Here is a 21,927-nt window from a genome sequence, read left to right on the forward strand (position 1 = left end):
GCACCTCGTTCGTCTGGGCAGGGGCGTGCGACTCGTATGAAGTGGATGTACTTGGCTAGACCATATGTAGTGGGGGGTCTCAACAGACTAGATTGCGAGTTCTATTACTGGGCAGCTCAGGTACACTATGCTACTTACTAGCAGACAGACGATACTACCTTTTCCCATATCCGGCTCGAGAAGGAGCGTGCTAGCCCATCCTCATTGGCATCTCTGAGCTGTGGGGGGGGGGGTCCTATCGGGCCATACATCCATTTGACCCTGTGGGGGTGTCCTGGAAGACTTTGAAGAAACCGATTGCTAAAGGAGAGCAGCTCCCCTTATATGACGGGTCTCTACCCCTGTGGGAACTTGTAAGAAACCAGGTTTCTCACCCACCAGTCCCCGGGGATCTGTCATCCAGGTGGCCAGGACACAGCTATTGCTTTTGTATCCGGTTCCTGGGGTTGGACCAGTGTGGGAGGATCACCTGGGTGAGGGTTTCTCTGGGAGTTGGACGCCGGATGGTGAGACGCTGTATTCCTCTCTTCCGTGTCACACCTTTATCCCATCCTACCCAATGGGAAATTTAGAAACTCAAATCCTCATCCTCCCACTCCCCCACCCCCCTCAATGCACGAACACTTTTACACAGCCCGCTCTGGGAGAAAACGGGCTCCCACCCGAGACGTGTAGAAAACGGAAGACCAGTAAACAAGAAGAATCCTGCATTGTGTGTCGGAGATACTGAGGGTCCTTCTGCGTAACTGACCAAGGCAGGGGTGTGGGGGCAGGGGGGAGCTGCAGACGCTATGGTATCGTCTTTGGCTCCAAAAACAAAGAAGCGACTGAGAACAACACCGCTGGTGAGTTAGGGAGAAGTTGCCAGACCAGTCTGTGTTGCAGTCAAGGTTGCAAGAAGCAACATTGTAAAGCAAACGCTGGAACAAACATTGTTAAACGCGTGCAATGAAAGACACGACTGAAACTAAATTGCTGGTGACTATCTAAACATTAGAAGGAAAGAAACGATACCTTTGACAGTGGACCGGCACTGTGAATGTGCTCTGTCAAAGGTTTCCATACGGTATCCTGACAAAAGAAACAGAAGTAGAAGATTAATGTTGAGTGTACATCGTATGAAGTGAATAAAAGTGGTCCTGCAACGGTTTAAGCAAAACCCATCACACATTTGAAAGTCTTTGTTTCTGGTATCAAAAGGGATCTGAGCCCAGACGAGGGGGGATCCATGGTGTGGGCTTGAACGAGGGACACCAAATTGTGAACACTGTAGAAAATGGGTCTGAGCCCAGACTAGAGGGACCCGTGTTCCGAGCCCAAAGGAGGGAGACCAGCCTTGAACTTGTGATAGTGAAAACCCTGACAAAGGAAAGGAACCTTTGTGTTTTGTTTGTTACATCAGGCCCTCTGCAATAAGAGACTGTCATTGCAAGGGAGACTTTGGCAGAAGGCCCGGATGCCTATGTGTTGAACTGTTAATTCGTGGCCAAGAAGCCAGCGTGTGTGCAAAGCCTGCACATGCCCCCTTGCCCTGTCCTGAAAACGTGGGGGCAGTGAAGCCAACTGCTCAACTATCCTGACATATAATTTCTTGAACACTTTTCTTTTGTATACATTGTTATCCCACACCATTTTTTTATTTCGATGTAAGGATTGGAAATAGGTTTAATAGTATGGGCCCTTTTACTTTGACAGACTCCACTAGGACTGCGTTATTATTTGATGGTCGCAGCATGCTCCCATCTTTAGATGTAGGTTTAGATAGGGGTTTTTCCAACCCATTGGAGGTCAATAGACACCCTTGAACTGTGATCACCTGACTGTATTCACTGTTTGATACCATGTCTTACTTAAATGTGTCGGGAGTGGAATAATATTCAACTGACAAAAATTGAAAACCCATGCTAATAAATGTCATACCACCAGAATGGTAAAATAGGATTATTGAAGAACTTGAGTCTTGTTCAACAAGCTTCAAATCCCAATTGGTCAAGAAGATTGGTTTTTCAAAACTCAGATATTGTTAGATACCCTTCCGCTCTCCCACTATAATATCCAACAATGGGATTGAAATGTCTTAAAAATAAGGCCTGTGCACATCTTCATTAGACCCAGCGCCCTGAATCCTTTCCCCGAACCTTTTCCTTTGGTACCAGACTAATTTCAGCTCCGGGCCCATCAGGTGTACGGATCAACCCGCCCAGATCTGCTCCTCCATTAAGATCCAGTTCAGAGGAGTCATACGACCTCAAAACCCTTTGAGGTTGAGACTCTGTTTTTTCCGATTCAGAAAGTGTCAGGGAAGGAACCCATACTCCCCCCAGAAGATATGGCTGACCTTGACGATGTCATGGCCCAACTGGTCCAACAGAATTTAACAAAATGCATCGAGTTACAGGCCAGATCCATACTACCTCAAGGGATACTACAACCTTATCGGGAGGGTGAAGATATAGTGAATTGTTTGAATTTCGAGCGATTAGCTGAGCAATTGGGATGTGAAGAACATTTTAAAAAAATTCTTATTTGGGACCCCTATTGAAAGGGGAGCTACATACCGCCTACCAGCTACTTAAGCTTGCTCAGCGAGCTACGGTTTTTTATCCATAAAAGAGGGACTTCTTAAAAGAGTAGGCCAAACTTTTAACTTCTATCGACGGAAACTAAGGGCCATTAGATTAAACCCCGGGCAAAACCCCCATCGAATTGGGGGAACAAATTAAGACCACTGTAGCCCCCTGGATTAACAAAATGACCTTGGAAGAATTGGTCGAAAGGATCATTCTGGAGCAATTCACCAATTCTCTACCCCCCTTTTTACAGAAAGCAGTATTACAGCTAAACCAATCTACCCTAGACATGGCTATTGAAACTGCCCAAAATCACTCAGACGCAGCATAACACTTTCACTCTGTACACAGAGGCGAGGAACGGAAGGATCACAAACCCACATCCTGTTCTTAAACCCATGTACTAGATAGAGGGCTCCCTAAAACCAAAGAATGGACTCCGAAAGAAAGAATAGAAATAAGCAGACCAGACCAGAAGTGTAGAGAGGAAAGCAGGAGAGAAGAATTTAAAGGGATTAACCCATCACCCCCTATTTGTTTTTCATGTTAAAAATTGGCCATCTGGCTCAACATTGCCCTAAAAATCTAAATGAACCACCAATGGGAATAAGGTGCCTCAGAGGGGACGAGTGGGAAGAAACGGGCAGATCTAGAAGCCTTCAGCATATATCCATGCCAGTCTTCAACTGACTTTACATATGAAAAAGCACTGGTAAATGGAAAGCCAGTAAAGGCGCTAATTGATTGAAGCAGCAAACAACCGCTATAAGGGCTGATTTGGTGACCAACCTAGAAAATGAAAGTCTAGTTGGAGTACATGTGTACACAGAGATAATGAAATCTATCCTAAAATACCTGTGTATATTAACATCAGGGGAGAATCACGTCTGGTGCCATCCGCCATTATTCCTGGACTCCTCGAAGAAGTCATCATGGGAAGAGACTTTCCTGCATTTTCTACTCTCTTAAAAGATCTCCCAAATTCCCCTAGAGAGTTTGTACCCCCAGGCTTGTTGGCAACCTGACTGTTGCTCCCAAACCTCTCCGGTGTGGGAGTGGATGGAAACCGAATTTCAGGAACCTAGCATTAGCCAATAGGTACCTATTTTAAACTTCAAAAATATCTACTAACAAAATCACCACCTCGATCTCATTTTGTAGGATATCTTCGGAAGACAAACACGGACACCCCGCCTCTACCAGACCAGAGGAAATGAAACTTGCATCTTTTCCTTATTCTCTCCACAATTTAGAGTACCTCGGAAATGACCAAGCATATCCGCCTCGCACAGGGGAAGGGCATGTGAGAAACCAGAAGGTGTCTCACCTGCTAGCCCCCGGGGATCTGTCAATCAGGTGGACAGGACACGACCATCGCTTTTGGATCCAGTTCCTGGGGGTGGACCGGTGTGGGAGGATCACCTGGGTGAGGGGGTCCTCGGCGAGTGGGAGTGGGACACCGGATTGTGAGACGCAGTATCCCTATCTTCCCTAACACCTTTTTTTTAAAACTCTTTATTGGGTTTTTAGATAACATTACAAACAAACAAACTAACACATCATAAACAAACATAAACAAAACAAAGCTGGCTGTCGGGCCCCAAGCGCGGGTATTCCTCTGCCTGTTCCGTCTTCGAGAAAGCAAGGAATCTCTTCGCTTTAAGCTGTCTCTTTCCCTGCAGTGGTTTTGAAAGTGTCTTAGTTCATGGCCACCCATGCTTGGAGGTCTGACATGTGTTTTTCCCTTTACTGCTCCTCCTCCCCTCCCGGCTCTTCCTCTCCGCTCTCCTCCCTATTTTCGAATAACCTCTGCATAAGTGAGTTCCATGCCGTTATTTTTTGTCCTGTTTCCCCTTCACCTTTCTGTACCGCCCTCATCCACACCGCCGTTTCAGTCATCGCCCATTTCTGAAAATCTGCCCACCATGAGTCTATCCTCGGGCCCTCTCTTTCCATGCCATTGCTATCCGCCGTTTGGCTAGTATGCATATCAAGTCTTTCATTTTTGTGAGGTGCAACCTATTCTTGCCTCCTCTTGGGAAGAGGCTCAGCAGGTACATTTCAGGATTTCCTGTTTGTATTTAGAGTCCACTTCCCACCACTTTGCTTCTGATTCCATCCCAAAAGACCTGTATCACTGGGCAGGTCCAGAACATGTGTATCATGTCCGCTTCCTCTTCCGGGCAGCGGGGGCATGTGCGGGGATCTTCCAGCTTCATCCTATTCATTCTCTTAGGTGTGAGGTACGCCCTATGTGTAGTATATAATTGTGCTTGCTTGAACCTTGGGTTCCTTGATACTTTTTGGGGTATCTTAGCGCCCTAGTCCATTCATGATCACGCAGGGGTCTTCCGAGTTCATCCTCCCATCTCCCTCTTGTTTGTAGGACTTGTGAATTTTGGGATTTTAGCAACTGTTCGTATAGCCTGGAGGTTGTGTGCCCCTTCCGATATATCGTACCATGCATCTAGTTCTCCTCCTGTGTCCTCTTGTTCTGGCCACTCCGGCCACCTCTTCTTGATTGTCAGCATCATTCTATTCTATAGGAGGAATTGGCCTTCGTGTATGTCATATTCTTCCACCATATCTCGGAACTCCGCCCATTGTTCTTCCCTCCTCAAATCTCCTATTTGCGCTACTCCTTTGGCTTCCCAGTGGGATCTATACATTGCAAGTATATTTGTGTCCTTGCCTATTATTCCCGCTAGTGGAATCTGCGGCGAGCAAGGGTCTTTGGTCCCCTGGAGTCTCCACGCCCTCGACCAGAGCTCTGTTGCTAACCTAAGCATGTTGGGTAGGGTCTTGAGCAGAGGTTTGTCTAGCCATGGGATTTCCCGTAGGTAAAAGGATCTCAGTGCTGGTTGGAAGAGTATTTTGTCTATCGATTCATCTTCTCCCACCCATTTAACTACGTATTGCAGTTGCCCTGCCAGGTAATATCTTTCGAAGTCCGGTACTCTAATGCCCCCCTCCTCGTGGTCCCTCTGCAATGTTGTCATGGCAATTTTACACCTCCCCCCACCCTATAGGAACCTCTGTGTTATTGTGTTCAACTTCATGAAGAAAGCTCTGGGTATGGCATGGGGAATGTTCGTGAAATAGTATAATAGCCGTGGGAGTACTACCATTTTCAGGATGGCCGCTCCCCCTATCATCCCCAATGGGAGTGTCTCCCAGAAACCCATGGCCTTTTGTATTCTATCTAGGGCTGCCTGTGTGTTATAATCGTGTGACTCTGCAGTGTTGTGGTGTATCTCTATTCCCAGATATCGGAAGGAGTCCTGAGCCCAAGCTAGCCCCATATCTGGGAGTCTGACTTTTAAGTCAGCCAAGGGGAATAAGACCAATTTCTCTCTATTGATGGCTATCCCTGAGAGTCTGGCGTTTGCAACCGCCGCCTCCAGTAGGCATGCTAGGTTGGCGCGCGGATTTTCGACGAAAAGAAGGATGTCATCCGCGTACAGCGAGATCTGATGGACCACCCCGTCTATGTCTATCCCTGTGTCCCCACACTCTGCCCGGAGGAAGACCGCCCACGGCTCCAAAGCCAGTATGTACAACATCGGTGACAGTGGGCAGCCTTGTTTGGTTCCTCTGCATATCCTCCAAGCTTTTGAAATATGCCTTCCCCTTTTTACTCTTGCTCTAGGGTCCCTGTACAGCAGTCTAATCCATCTGAGAAATCCCTCCCCCAAACCAAAGTGGGCGAGGACGCTCAGCAACCACTTCCAGCTCACAGAATCAAAGGCCTTAACGGCGTCTAATGACACTACTGCGCATTCCCCTCGTCTCTGATTTGTCTGTTCTATAACATAGTGTAATCTGCGGAGGTTCCATGACGTGTTTCGCCCTGGGACGTAGCCCGTTTGGTCTGAGTGGATCAACGTGGATATAACCGATTTCAGACGGTTCCATAGAACCGTTGTAAGTATTTTGGTGTCCTGGTTGATGAGGCAGATCGCACTATTATCGTTTACGACATGCTGTTTGGCAATTGTGCTTCCTCGTATGCCTCCTGATATGTTTCTAGCAGTTTTGGGGCAATGGTACTTTTATATGTCTTATAGAACTCCCCTGGGAGCCCATCCGGGCCCGGGGTTTTACCCAAGGGGAGCTCAGAGATCACCATTTCAATTTTCTCTACGGTAATCGGGGCGTCCAATAGTTGGGCCTGGTCTGCTGTTAGCTTTGGTAACCTAATCTCTACTAGGGCGTCTGGGATGTCTTCCGGCTGCACTTCCAGATAAGGAGCATAAAGCCGCTCATAGAAGCCGGCGAATAGGTTATTTATATCTTCCTGATTCCTAACCTCTGTTCCTGTATCATCTTTTAATACTGCTATGGGTCCCTCTTGTTTTCCTGTTTGGTAAACCACGCTAGTAGTCTACTGGGTTTATCCCCTTCTGCGTGCAATCTCTAAGTATTTCCCATAATTCAGCTTCCCCAGTTTCTCCCAGAGTACTATGCATCTCGTTCTTAGCTCCAGTAGTTCCCTGGGTTCCTGGCCCGCCCTTTCCGCCCTTTGTTCCTCTGTTTTAACCTCCCTTTCTATTTCGTCCAGTTCAGCCACAATTGCACCCTTCAACCCTGCCGTTTTCCCAATTGCTGCCCCTCTTATCACTACTTTGAAAGCGTCCCAGAGTGTGGCATTGCTCTCCACGCTCCCCTCATTTTGTTCAAAACGATCTTCTATCACCTCCTGCAGATATGCCTCAAATTCGCCCTCTCCTAGTGCTTCTGCTCGGAGGCGCCATGTTGGTATTGGGGTTTTCCTGTAGGTGTGCGCCCATGTTGCTAGTATCGGGCATAATCTGAAAGTGTACGTGCTTTAATGTCGATTCCCGTGAATTCTATCAGAGAGTCACTGCCCGTGAATAGGTAATCTATTTGTGTGACTACCACGTGGGGTGCGCTATAATGTGTGTGCCCTCTCCCGTCTCCATGTACCTGCCTCCAGATGTCCACCAACTGCAATCGTGTGAGGGTCTTTGCTGGCTTCCTGTGCTTGTCATCCGACCTGTCGAGAAGCGGGTTCAAGGTGCAGTTAAAGTCTCCGGGCCAGATGAACGTGGCTCCCCTGTACTGAGCCAGTTTGGGCGCTAGATTCCTGAAGAAAACATTGGCGTCGTGGTTTGGGGCGTAGGTGTTGATCAAGCATATTTCCCTGCTTTCAAGCATCCCATGCACCAGCACAATTCTCCCCTCCTGGTCACTTTCCTGCTTTATTAGCTGGAACGGTACTCCCGGTGCAATCCATATTAATGCTCCCCTTGCATAGTTTGAGTATGTTGTGGTGTATACTTGTCCTCCCCATTTCTTGTTCACCCTGGCCTGTTTATCCGCTGTCAGATGGGTCTCTTGTAGCATTGCTATCTTGACTTTCATTCTGTTCAGCCAGGCGTACACCCTGAGTCTTTTGACATAAGCATTGAGTCCTTGCACATTCCAGGTTGCTATAGTTATCTCGTCAGGGCCCATGTTTGTATTGTTTACTCTGGCTCCTTTGTCCCATAGCCTTCCATTCGTGTTTTTCCCTGTTTCTTCTCTTTCCGCCCGGTCCTCGGGGCGTGCCTCTTTCCCCCATGTCCTTTTTGCCTCTGCGCTTGGGGTGATTTCCTTCGTTGCGTTGCGGCCTGTCGACCTGATACCCGCTCACTCGAGCTGTTCCATGTACATATACATTGTTCCTTCCACCCTTGATGCCATGGGCCAGCCAGCCCTGCCTACAGCCAACCAACACATAAACCATAACTTTCAAACTAACGTCCAGCCACCCTTCCCCTGCCTCGCCGCTACTCTTGCTCTGTCCCTGGAAGAGGGACTGGCTCGCCGCAGCGTGATGCCTCCAAACTGGCATCCGAACTTGTAGAACTTTCTTTATTGGGGGGGTGGATTTCCTGTGCCATTCCAGCTGAGTTAGAGCGAGTGGCTCCTTCGTGCTATACATCTGGCCTGGTGAAATCACCTTGACGTCTTGTTCCTGGGGGTCGGTGCTCCTTTTCACCGGGGCTGATTCTCATTATTGTTCAAGTTTCTCCGTCCCTGCTGGGGGAGGCCCTGCTGGTCCACCCATATGTGGGCTTCTTCAGTTGAGTCGAAGAACCATGATTTCCCTTGGTGTAGTACCTTAAGTTTGGCAGGATATAAGAGCGTGTATTGCACTCCTGCCGTCCTGAGACGCTCTTTGGTTGGAACAAATCTTGCTCTTTGTTTCTGGACCATGACGCATAGTCTGGGTAAATCGTGATCTTAGAGGAGTTCCTTATAATCTCTCCCCCTTCTCTTGAGAATGTTAGTATCTTCTCCCTATCCCTAAAGTTCATGATCTTGGCAATCATCGCTCTTGGGGGTGGGGGGCACCCGGCCGTGGTCTTTTGGTCAATGCCCTGTGTGCCCTCACAACCGCAAAGCCCTGGGACAATGATCCGGCACCGATCTCTTGGAGCAGCATAGTTTCGACATATTCTGTGGGATCTCTGCCTTCTTCGTCCTCCGGAAGCCCGATTATGCGAATATTAGTCCTTTGTGCCCTTCCTTCCGCGTCCTCAGCCCTCTGTTTCAGGATCTTGATCTTCCGTACTGCCTCCGACATTTGTGCTTGTGTGGCTGCAACATCCGTGGTGTTTTGCTGCACTTGCTGTTCTGCCATTTTTACTCTTTCTGTCAAGTTTCTGGCGTCCTGCCGAAGAAGGCCCACGTCAACCATGACAGTGTCCAGTTTGTTCTCTAAGGATGCTTTGAGGGCCCCTATCGCCGCGTCCATTTTGGCTTTAAGGTTTGCAGAGCGGCTATAGCTTCCAGGATCGGGCCTTCTGTAGTGTTTCCTGCTTGTTGTCCAGTAGCTGAGGAGGCCATTGCCGTAGTAGGCTGGGCAGGTTGTTTATTTCCAGGTGGTGTAGTGAACGTTTCTATACTGGTTTGCTTTGCTTTCCCCTCCGTCTTTCGACTTGGCATTACATCGTCGGGGCTCACTTTGGTGCAGTCCGGCCCTCAGTTGGTCCGGGTCCGACAGTGCCCGGGGCCGTCGATTCCTGGATGTCCCCACTATCGGTGAATGTCCCACACTGTGCGCACGGTTTCCCTTCCTGGGTCTCCAGCCGCTGCTCCGTCTGGTCCTCCGCTCCCCCCGGTCTTGCCTGTTTTTCGGGCCGTCTGCTCCCCTCCTTCCCAGGCTCCCAGCGCCGATTTGTTCCGGGGAACTCCTTGCTTATTGTGCAGATGTTCCGGCGTCTTGTCTGCCAAGTTAGAGTCCGCTCTCCCGGCCGTGTGTGCGCCTGCTGTCTGCCGCAGATTACTGGTCTATGCGGGTCCCCTTCCTACTGCCGCCTCTTCCCGCCTTGCGGCTGTGATGCTTGCGGGAGGGCGATACAGTCCGTGCGTCGCCACGCTGTATCAGGGTTGGGGGCCCCCGACGTGCTCTCTCCGCTCTCACCGCTGCAGTGTCTTTGAGTGGCCGGGCTCATTGTTGGGTCGCCTGTGCCGATCGTCGATCCCCTCTCCGGCAGACCCCTTATCAAGCTGGATGTTGTTTATCTCCGGCCCGCAGCTTCGCGCCTGTGTTTTCCTCGCTCACAAGGCTCTGGCGTTCTCCCCCGGCTGTTTAGCTACTCGCGCCCGCCATTTTGTTTCGCACGGGCAGCTTCTTCTTTTGCCTTTTCTCTGCGATCCGACATCCGATTTCCTTCGGGACACTCAGCAAATGTTCTGCAGATATTCTGACCTCTATTCTGTCACTTTCAGATAAATCACCAACGTTTTGGTACCAGTTTGATCGGATCTTCTTCAGGATCTCGAAGGAGCTTTACAGTCGGGCCTCCTACCGCATGGCCGCCAAGCCACGCCCCTCTTCCCTAACACCTTTATCCCATCCTAACCGATGGGATATTTAGAAACTCGACCCACCCACCCCCTCTTTTCCTGCACAAACACTTTTACACTGGGAGAAAACGGACTTGTACCTGTGCTGTGTACCTGACATGTCCCAATACTATAGTCAACCAGGGTCAGGCAATTATCGGAAATTACTCACACCTGACGTACATTACACATCCCCACACAGATGAAAGGCAGAGCACAAGAGCACACTCTGAGCAAGGCAAAACACACGAAGGTACAGCAGTTTCGAGTTGGCAGCTGAACGAGGGGAGAAAGATGGCGAGGCACAAAAGATTTGTGAGAGGGGCAACACCCTTGACTTTTTTTTGGCAGGACGCCATTACTTTCAAGAAACCTTCAAGGCAGAAAACGTAAGGCCAGGAAACAAAGCTGAATAAGCCTGCATACTGAGGGTCCTTAGCTGACCAAGGCGGGTAGGAACAGCAGACACTGTGGTATCATCCTTGGCTCCAAGAACAAAGAAGCGACAGAGAACACCACATCCAGTGAGTTGGGGAGACCGATGCCAGACCAAGGTTGCAAGCAGCAACATTGTAAAGCGAGTGCTGGAACAAACGTTGTTAAACGCGTGTGATGAAAGACATGAGTGAACTAAATTGCTGGTAAATATCTGAACATTAGAAGGAAAGATACAATGCCGTTGACCGAGTGGTCCGGCACTGTGAATGTGCTCAGTCAAAGGTTTCTGTACGGTATCCTGACAAAAGAAACAAAAGTAGAAGATGGATGTGAAGTGTAAATTGTGTGAAGTGAATCGAAGTGGTCCTGCAACGGTTTAAGCAAAACCCATTGCACATTCGAAAGTCTTCGATTCTGGTTTGAAAAGGGATCTGAACCCGGACGAGGGGAATCCATGGTCCGAGCATGAACGAGGGAGACCAAATTGTGAACATTGTAGAAAAGGGATCTGAGCCCGGACAAGGGGGACCCATGGCACGAGCCCGAAGGAGGGAGACCAGTCTTGAGCTTGTGAAAGTGAAAACCCTGACAAAGGAAAGTAACTTTTGTATTTTGTTTGTTACATCAAGCCGTCTGCAATAAGAGACTGTCATTGCGAGAGAGACTTTGGCAGAAGGCCCGGATACGGATATGTTGAACTGTTACCTTGTGGACACGAAGCCAGAGTGTGTGCAAAGCCTGCCCGTGCCGCCTTTCCCCGTGCTGAAAACGCAGGGAAGGGAAGTAAACTGCTCAACTATCCCGACATATCATATCTTGAGCACTTATTTTGTACACATTGTTATCCCACACCATTTTGTATTTAGAAGTAAGGATTGGCAACATGGTTATTAGTATAGGCTCTTTTATTTTGACACTCCACTAGGATTGCATTATTATTTTTTGATGATCGGAGCTTGCTCCCATCTTTCAATTTAGGTTTAGATGGGTGTTTTTCCAACCCATTGAAGTTCAATAAACACCCTTGAACTGTGATCACTTGTGATATAGTGCCTTCCTTACAGGACTTCAGAGATTACCCCCTATTATGGATGGGAACATCACAGGGGCCTGGTGTGCAGCGGCGGGTGATTTATATGTGGGTGGTCGCTTTGTGGGGTGGGACAATTTGAAGGCAGTAGTGGGGGATGGGCCGTTGCAAAGTCTGTACTATCTGCTTATGCGGGCTGCATTTATGGGGGCACTGGCCTAGCTTTCCGGATGAGCCTCCGGTGCACGCCTTCCTGGCTTATGTATTGCAGAGGTCGACATTCAAGAAAAGTATTTCTGTGGTGTATAAACTAGCAGTGTCTGTATTTGCACACCGCCAGTACTGCACGGTCTAAGTGGTGTGGTGACTTTCAAACCAAATTCACTGGCGCACATTGGAAGGCAATTTGCTTGTTGACAAGGGGGGGGGGGTGTCGCTGAATTCCAAATACAGACTCTGTAAATAGATTGTACCTTCCTCAGTCGAGATTGAGCTTGTTCCGGGACGATGGGCCTAATGTGTGCCCCAGATGTGCAGATGAAAATGCAACCTTGCCATAGATCCTGAGTTCCTGCCCTAAATTGCACGAGTATTGGGAAACTGTCAGAACCACGTTAGCATACTGGGGAGTGTGCCGATGCCTACAGCTGATCACTGTATACTTGGCTATGTGGGGATGCTGGGAGTGCTTCAGCGCAGGTTTGTTAACCGAGGTCTCATGTTGGCTAAGAGGGCTATTCCTCTGCGATGGACACATAAACAACCCCCTATGAAAGACATTTGGTTGAACTATGTTGTTTGGGCTAACGATATGGAGGAACTGTATATTGCACTGATGCCTAGTACCAGGGGTGTCGGTAGGTCTGGAAAAGATCCAGGCCTACACTAATGTTAGGACTGTCGAGACTTGGGGCTAGCTAGTCTTTTGGTTGTAGCTCCTGAGCTTCTGTCCAGGGTTACAACCAAAAGACCTGGGGCTATAGTCCCCTCAGCCCCCCATTCTCCCTAGCAACGCCTCTGCCTAGTACTAGCCGGCCGAAAGCTATACGGTCTGACTTCCGAGCATATCTGAACAAGGGGGAACTCTCACCGTGATCGTCCAGAGACTTTCCACTGTGGTGCCGTAACTGGTAAATGCTGTACAACGATTAACTGTAAAGCACATTTCCATGCTCTGCTGTCTACTGCTTACTTGGAATGTTTGTCTATGCCAAGTATCAATAAATAAAGTTTTTTTTTAAAGAGTTTTGCTAGGAGTGTGACCTTATATTGGATGGTGCATGATTCAACAGGAACATCTTTATAAAAAAAGCTTGAGAAACTTTTCCTAAAAATTAAGTTGGACCAATGGAGTGGTGATCAAGATTTACTGCACAAGTAGCTAGTCCATACAGACCCTTTCGAAAATTGCCTGAATACATTTAGAACATTTCCAAATTATAAATATCGGTCTGTGTTCATGAGATTTCGGTTTAATTGGTTGGAAACACTAGAGAGATGGGGTCGAATTCGAGGTCTACCAAAATCTGAGTGGTAATGTAGGATGTGCGGAAAAGCATCCTTGCAATGACTCCAGCATTTGGTCTCCTGTTGTCCTGCAATAAAATCCTAGAGGATGTCATTTTTGGGTAGATTTGTGGTTCAGGAAGAAAGTCTTGAAAGCTATTGGTTTTGGGACCAATTGATGGGAGGGCAAAATACTTTTGCACTAGTACAATGTTTGAATTTATGAGATTTTAGGAGAAACGTGTAATATTCATTAAATGAATTCATAGATGAGAATATGTGTGAAAGAAATCAAATGGTTGTGTTATTATAAATGTTATATGTACGTTGTTATAAATGTGTTCAGGTTTTTCATAACAAATGACCCAACAAACGTTTTTTTTTAAATTTCTTTTTAAACCCAATGAGATGGAATGATTAGGACATGTAACATGTAGCGCTGCCATTTGCATGGTCCCAGGCACTCAGTGGGTTTAGCCTGTTAGGAGGAGAGGGAAAGGCAGAATTGTGGTGCTTTCTAGGTATGATGTGTATGATGCATCATGGGCGTTGTGTCCAGAAAGCTTCCCTCCTGCCTGTAGCTTTGGTGTGTATTGGCCAGGGGCTGGGTAGGTCAATTTGCGCTAGAGGTGTAGATTTATGTTCAGAGTTTGGGGAGAGGGTCTTTAATATTTGTTTTGTGTGAGTGCCTAGTTTGAGTTTTGCGTGTGGCAAGTAAGGTGGAGAAAACTGAGGGTTAGTCAAAGAATAGAGGTTGCTCTTTTGAGTTTCCTTATTGCTTGAACATTCTTGGCTTCACTGTTGCTTGCATTTTGGTGGGCAGCATTTGCCTTTTGTGGGAAGGTAGTATGTGTTACGGTTTAGATGTCCCAGAAAGAAACCTAGGTGTTCTCTTAGAAGTGTGGTCTTGTAGTAGTAAAGCTTCTCTGAATGCCTTGCATTGTGTTGTAGACGGATCGTCGTGGGCCGGTGTGGGAGTGGAGGCATTTCTCATTATTGTTATTGAATCTTCCACTTTCTAATAGTACGCCGCTCCTTGTTCTAGTGTCCCTGGTTACATTATTTCTTGCTTCGGAGAAATTCTGCTCCTTGATCTTTAGGCTGAGGTCTATGAAATTCTATGCAAGTAGGACGAGCATACTCGTCCTTAGCATTTACAGGGTTAACGGCTATGTGGGCGATGCAGAGGGTCGAGAAGTCCATTCCGTTAAGTGACGGCCAGTGCAGTGCTCTAAGAACTGATGGTGTTTCCTTCTGTTGAGTGAGTAGTATAGACACTGTTTTGGATTTTCTGTTTTTTAGGGTTAGTCCAGCATACCTAGGTAAATGCTTTTTGCTTAGTAGATTCTTGATCGATCGAATGCTAGCTGTCATATCTCAGATGCTTTCTGGGAAAGGGGGGGCATGCCATCTGTCTGGAGCCTACATGCTATAAAATTCCCCATGTACTGGAACCTTCGCCTTCTCTGTTCAAACTTCGGATCTCCTCTCAAGAGTATGTGAAACCATAAAGCCGATCAACAGCAAGTAGAGCTTGTGGAGATGGCTGTGTGCTTTCAAAAATTGCTTAACACGCCTTTTTTTGTTGTTGCTTTATACCTATGAAAAACAGAACTAGTAGTGATCATAAAGAGATTTCTTCTGTGATACCAAAAAGTCTTCCTTGAATATTTAATGAGAACACCATAATCTCTTTCTCCAATCGCAGGTGCAGAGTTTTTCCTACATCACCTCAAAATGCCTGCCGGAGTTTCATGGCCCCGTTACTTGAAAATGTTCACAGCCAGTTTGTTGTCCATGTTTGCAGGAGCGGAGGTTGTACATCGGTATTACAGACCTGATTTAGTAAGTAACTTGGACCATTGCCCTTTTTAAGTAGGTACATTTGCTTTGCCTTCATAAAAAGCAACCGTTATCTTCTAGTTCTTCTTGCGTGCTAAGTGACCTCAAAGATCCGCCCAACGATCCAGGCCATTGTGTTCAAGATAGATTTCTGTTTCTACCTTTTGTTGTTGTTCTGTGTTTGTCATTTTTGCAACTCTGATGAATCGAGGGAATTCAACCCTTCTCCCCAAGGGGGAGCCCCGCCCCCTTTGTGGCTAGGGAGGTCAGCCCACTCTGCAATACCCCCCTTAGGGATATAGGCAAGTGAGACCTCACCGGGAGAGACACCCCCTTTGGGAACAAGGACTCCCGTTAGTGCTTCAGATAATATTTTAGGTGGGAGTATTGTACTCCCTGTTTTTATAATTGGAGAGTAAATGTATTTTCAAGAGAATAAAATTGAATTTTGTTCCTCACAAGTGAGTAAATATCATGTGAGATGCATGTGTGAATGTGTACAATAGAGTAAACATGTGTACAAAACAATGATAGATTTATGTGGCTTCAAATAATGTATTACACTTCTGTAAAACCTGTCCCTGCATAATAACCTACAGGTGTGTACCATTTACTTTCATCTTCATCTGTGAAAGTAGCTAATTAGAGTAGATGGGAAAGGAGGCACTTCTGTGCCCTCAGGTTCCTCTCCTCTGTTAGTTGAAGGTATGGGAGCCGCACTCTCCCGGTTACTTCTACTTATGAATGCTAGTCAGGACACGCTGTTAGAGAGAGGTTTATGCTGTGGCATAAATGGCACCAGTGAGACCTTTTCTTTAGTTTAGTCCCGAACTCCATTGGATTCCCTAACTATGCTTCAAAAGACGACCCACAAGTTTGCATTGATCAATGAAAGGAGCAGGCTACAGAGCAACCAGAATTTAGCAGGCATAGGCTAAGGCAGAAAAAGATCATTGTGTGACAGGTGAACAAGCACTGTTGTGTAACCAGAGGCCTTGCACACGAACCTTGAAGGCCCCCCACGGCTCTCTTGATCACCTCTCCTATTGTCACTGTCGATGACTGCCTGACAGGATCCCAGCCTGCTTGCTGTTTACCATCCAGGTCCTGAGCTTGGCCATTCTCTGCATACAAATTCTTCAACAGAATTCATGCCCCAGTGTGTGCCATTAGACACCGAGACACCTGTTTTACTGTATAACCGAGCACACTGTAATGTTCATGCTGCAGCATCCTCTGAAGCATGCACACCCATGCACACCAACCCTCCCCCACCCATTATCTGTCACAACCATGCCATTACCTAAGGTTTATGGAACTGGTGCACCCACTTTCCATTACAAACATGAAGCCAGCAATGGAAAAGGGGTGCTCCTGTGCATCATCGGATTCCCATACTTATCGAAACAAAAGAAGATTTCCTTTCATCTTCATCCAAGTCTCCTCTTTGTGCACTCTCTCTGCAGGCCTGTTTCCAGTCTGTCCTAGCTCTAACCACATCCCCCATCGGAAAGGAAGTACTTCTACCAAGCAAGGCAGCTCCTTGTTTATACAAAGCAATTGCTTTTGACGTCTGTGGTTTCCAGGTCCAATATAACGACACCCACAGCTGCAATCACACATGGCCCCCTCTCCAGACATGGCCCACCGTGCCCTCCCCACAGCCCAAGGATGAAATGTCAGACCAAGCACACAAAAAGAAAGGGTCCCAAAATGTGCGGCAGCCGGGATGCATTCTTTACTGAAACAACGTTCTAGTTAAAACTGGTGATCTTTGCCTTAGGACCTTCTATTCCCACATCTTCACCAGCACAGAGGGAGTGGCCGGGCACACTGTGCCACCACGGTATGTCCATTAGAGGTGGAGCAGCTAGAGAAATCATTGGCAGAGCTATTCAGTGGCATCTGACTTTACTCCAAAAGTCAACAAAAGACCGTCAAGAAACAGCCCATAACTGCTGGATTAGAAACCCTAACCTAGCACAGCCCCACGGGGCATTTGGGTGCTTGCCTCAGCTTGGGCTCTAGAGTAGGAAGGGAGACTTGCATACATCTCCTACAGAAAACATCCAACAAGGTGTTCACATTTTTTAAGTGCTGGTACAATGAGATTAAATGACTTTCTAAGGATCACACACTTAAGGTAAGAGGTGAAGCCAGGTGCATGTTAATGCTTGGATCTAAAGAACAAAAATAGCACACTGTTCTGTAGGGAGGACTCGAATAGTGCATAAATCTCATTACAAATCAATTTGGCCAATATATATAAATAATATATATAAATAAACCTTTGACCTAACACTTCAATGTAAAAATCTGAATACATGCCGATGACATTTATGGAATGCAGTATGGGGATGCATTCTACCAACAGCACAGCTGTCTGAGATCTGTCAAGATGTATGAATAACCTTGCATTGCCCACCAATAGGGAAATCTGGTTACTAGGTCATTATACTCATGGAAAGTCCCTTTCACCAGGCCAGAATTCTTTCCACTGCCACCCATTGCAGTGACGCCGCCCTCCGCCATGTGCTTATCCGCTGCTGTTGCCAGCAATGGATTGGGAGGCATGCTATGCTTGAAGGGGTCGGAATGGATCGCTCAAGAGCATCATGCTCGTCCTGAACCTGTTTAGGCCCTTTAAGACAAAGTAACAGTATCGGAGATGGATGGGGGATGCAGTCCTTACTCATACATGAATAATCAGACCGACTTAGGAAGTTTGGCAAATCTCAGCAGTTTTTTAATAACATTTGTTAAAACGGGGAGTACAACGGGCATCAACGAACGCCACACAGCTCGCTCAACGAGTTCTCAAACATTTCATAAACATCCTTATATTGCAAAAATGTGTCATAAGTGATGTTATACTACATGGCAAAGTAAGAAAACCTAAGTGGGATTGTGGCTGGTCTACGGGGAACATCTACATATACTTTCTATTGGGTATGGGGCTGTGATTGGGTCTCTAAAGTCAGATGGACAACTAAGCCCACGCGCAAGTCATCCTCCGTGTTGGACTAATACACAATGTCCTATTGGCTTCTCAAACTATAGGGCTCTTGGATACATGGCCCTCTATAATTGGTTGGCACACTTGTACCCTTCTGGAATATTCTACTCGCTAGCAGCGCACAAGCTGGTACTCCAGGTGCTGGGAGGTTGGCCTAGTCATGCCTTCCCACCCAATTAGCCCAACATCCATCATCAAACCTGCGGTCTGCCATGCAATTACTATGTTTGAACTTGGCCTTCTGCAAGCTCTCTGCGCCTGAGAATAAAAGGGAGTGAAGGCATGGTCTTATCTTCTGGTCTCGGTGTAGCTCGCCCCAAAGTCTATTTTCATGTGACCATGTGACTCAAGACCATGTTTTGAGCTCCATCGTTGCATTTTATTTTATTAAATGGAGAAAACCTGGCGCTTCTACTGTTTTTAAACCAAAAGTCGAGTTCCCAAATCTGGGAACTCACGTCCTCTGCACTCTATGGGTGGCTCAATGATGAGTCATATTATTCATTTTTCCTATTAAATAGAAGATTGGGTTATATATTCGATTGAGATTAACAGTAGAATGAGCAATAATAATTGTTCAATTGCATATGTACAAATATACACAATGACAAAACGTATATTAGTTTAAATCCAATGATTTATTTAGGAGCCCAACGCGTTTCGTGAATTGGTTCACTTCTTCAGGGGCAATTTTCATAATTTTCAAACTTTTCAAACAATCTCTGAAAAACATAACATTCAAATAAATCCACATTACAACAAATCATCTCAATGCACAGTATCTTATATATTATTACAAAGGTAATCAAGCCAGTTATATCCTAACGCCTAATTCTGTGGATAAAGATCCAAAAAGAAACCCATATCCCGCTCATTCATGTGTTCCTTACTAATAGTCATAGACACACTGTGTCCTGTCTGTACAAAAAAGTTCATCACAAGGTGAATCACATATAATGTCTATTTGGTATGTTATGTTAAACCCAATAGTCAATAAAGTAATTGCTGTCAAAAATAGGGCCTGTCAATATTCCAAGAGAACATTTACCTATGGTTTAGATTATATCAGTCATCAAAAAGATAGTTTTACATCATAGAGAAGGTGGGAAGTAGATCCTCTGTCTATTCGCGTCAGAATATGCTGAGGTCCTATTCGAAAAATAAGCAAAAAAAATATATTGTAAAAAATAATTAGAATGGATAGGTAGGTAAGAAAAAGTAAAGATAGTAAAGGCATAGCTGTATCTTACCAGCAAGGGTCTCAACACAGTTAACGAGTAAATACTGAAGCGGGATCCAATTTAGTAGTGTGGTCAGCCATTTTGTTCAGCAATGAATGGGCCAGGGAAAACCCCTGTTCTAAAAAGAAATCCGAAAAAAAGGAAGGGTTAAATGACCCTAGTGGGCTTAAAGTCAAACAAGTATCAAGAGTCGAAGTACACTCACGTTGGACGAAATAGTGTAGAAGAAAAGAAGAACAACACAGTCTTCCGGGGGGAGCTGTCTCCTGGCAGGATCCGCTACAAAGGAGGTGACTGGAAGCGGTCCTTCAATACTCAGAAGTATAGCGATGCAAATCAACGTACTGCGTCAAGAGAACGTGTGACGTCACGGTGTAAACAACATAGAAAAACTAAGAAAATAGTGTAAAAAATGTAAAAAAGTAATTTTGTGTGGGATACATCTCAAAAGATCAGTCGTCGTCATGGCTTGAATTCACATGTCCCTAATGCTAAATCTATCTAATTTGTGATAAATGGTAAAAATGACAATAATATAAAAATCACAAAATCAGAATCGTTCAGTTTTGTAAGGTGTTTACAATTGTATACAGAGAGATGAAATGGAAAAAAGACCATTAGTAACAGTGAGACTGTCTTTACCAAGCTCACAATCTCTGAAACATATCATGAGGAAAACATCAACAGGAACAGTGGGGGTTATTTAAACTGGAGTTAAAGACTCTGAATAACGGGAACAAGAATCATAGACCTGGGGGGTTGAAAAAAAGGGTCTGCTGAAAGTAATAGTAAGTAATATTTTGGGAGGTTAATTATCATCTAGATTCGTCTTATCTCTGGTAAGATTTATAAGAAAGGACCCATATGGAAGTCTTCGTTTAGACCCAATGGGGCTAATGCATCAAGTTTGTGGATTCAATATAATTCTCTTTGTGCAAGTCTTTTTGCATTATCTCCTCCCCTGGGTAAGTGTTTCATGATTTCCAGGACCACCCATCGGATCTGTGAGATGTTATGTCGGTTCTCATTGAAATGCCTAAATACTGGTGACTTCTGATTGCCTGTTCTTATATTAGATTTGTGCTCGGTAAGTCTTTACTTTATTTTTTTCGTGGCTTTACCTACATAGTATTTGCCACAGGGGCAATTCAAGGCGTAAATTAGATTTTTGTTGTCACAAGTTGCAAAATCTTTTAGAGGAATTTTCTTGCCACTGTTGGGATGTTGGATGTGATCTCCTTTCAAAATATTAGAACAATGTTGGCAATTAAGACAGGCAAATGTGTCGTGTTTTGGTTTAGCCAGGAACATTTGCTGTTGACTTTTTTGTTTTCCAGCTCTGATCAGTGAGCCTCTGAAGTTCTTGCCCCTTTTAAATGCCAACATTGGAGGTTCTGGAAATAGTTTGTTGAGATTGCTATCAGACTTTATGATTTCCCAATTCTTTATAATCTTCTTGATCTGAAAGCTTTGACTTGAAAATGTGAGTGTGTATCAATCTCATGTTTTCATTTCCTGGCTTCTCTTTCAACAGTTCTTTTCTCTCCAACGTTGCAGTACGTTCAATAGCCTTATTGATAGTATGTTCCGGGAATCCTCTTGTCTTAAACCTTGTTCGCATTTTTTGAAATTCATGTGTCATTTGGGTTGCATCTGAAGTGATTCTTTTAGCCCTTAGGCATTGGCTGTACGGTAGATTCTGTTTCAAATGTGATGGGTGAAAACTTGCGTAATGCAGGGTACTATTGGCATCTGTAGGTTTTCTATAGATTTTTGTGATAAATGTGTTGTCTAGTCTGGCAATGTCAACATCGAGGAAATGTATTTGTGGATTGTCTATTTCCATTGTAAACTGAATCTTTCTGCGACACCCATTGAGGTAAACAAAAAATTGTTGCAATTCATCCTGTGTCCCATTCCAGATGCCAAAAATGTCCTCAATAAATCGTTTCCGGAAAATCCAGTTCTTGTTCCAAGGTTCTTTGTTTAGAATAAATCTTTTCTCAAAATGGTACATAAAAATATTTGCATATCCAGGGGCCACTGAGAAGCCCATTGATGTGCCCGAAATCTGGAGGTAGAATTTGTTGTTGAAGCGGAAGTAACTATTGTAAAGAATAATATTGATGATTTCAATCGTGAATTCTTTATGTATCAGAACGTCATCATGTTGTAACAAGAACCATTCCAATGAGGCTATACCTTCTGCATGTGGAATTGACGTATAAAGGCCGGTAACATCTAGTGTAAACAAAAGGACTTGGGATTCATTTAAATGTAGTTCATCCAACAAGTTTTCCCATTACACCTCAGACAGGAGTTCAGCTCACTTCTCACGTTTAGAGTACATAACCAGGCTCTCGGCAGCCCCGACTCTTGACACTGGGCCAGGCAAGCTTTTTCTCGAATCTTCCTATGCTGTCAGCC

This window comes from Ambystoma mexicanum, chromosome 12 (assembly GCF_040938575.1).
Source record: "Ambystoma mexicanum isolate Mex_15411 chromosome 12, UKY_AmexF1_1, whole genome shotgun sequence".
NCBI lineage: Eukaryota > Metazoa > Chordata > Amphibia > Caudata > Ambystomatidae > Ambystoma > Ambystoma mexicanum.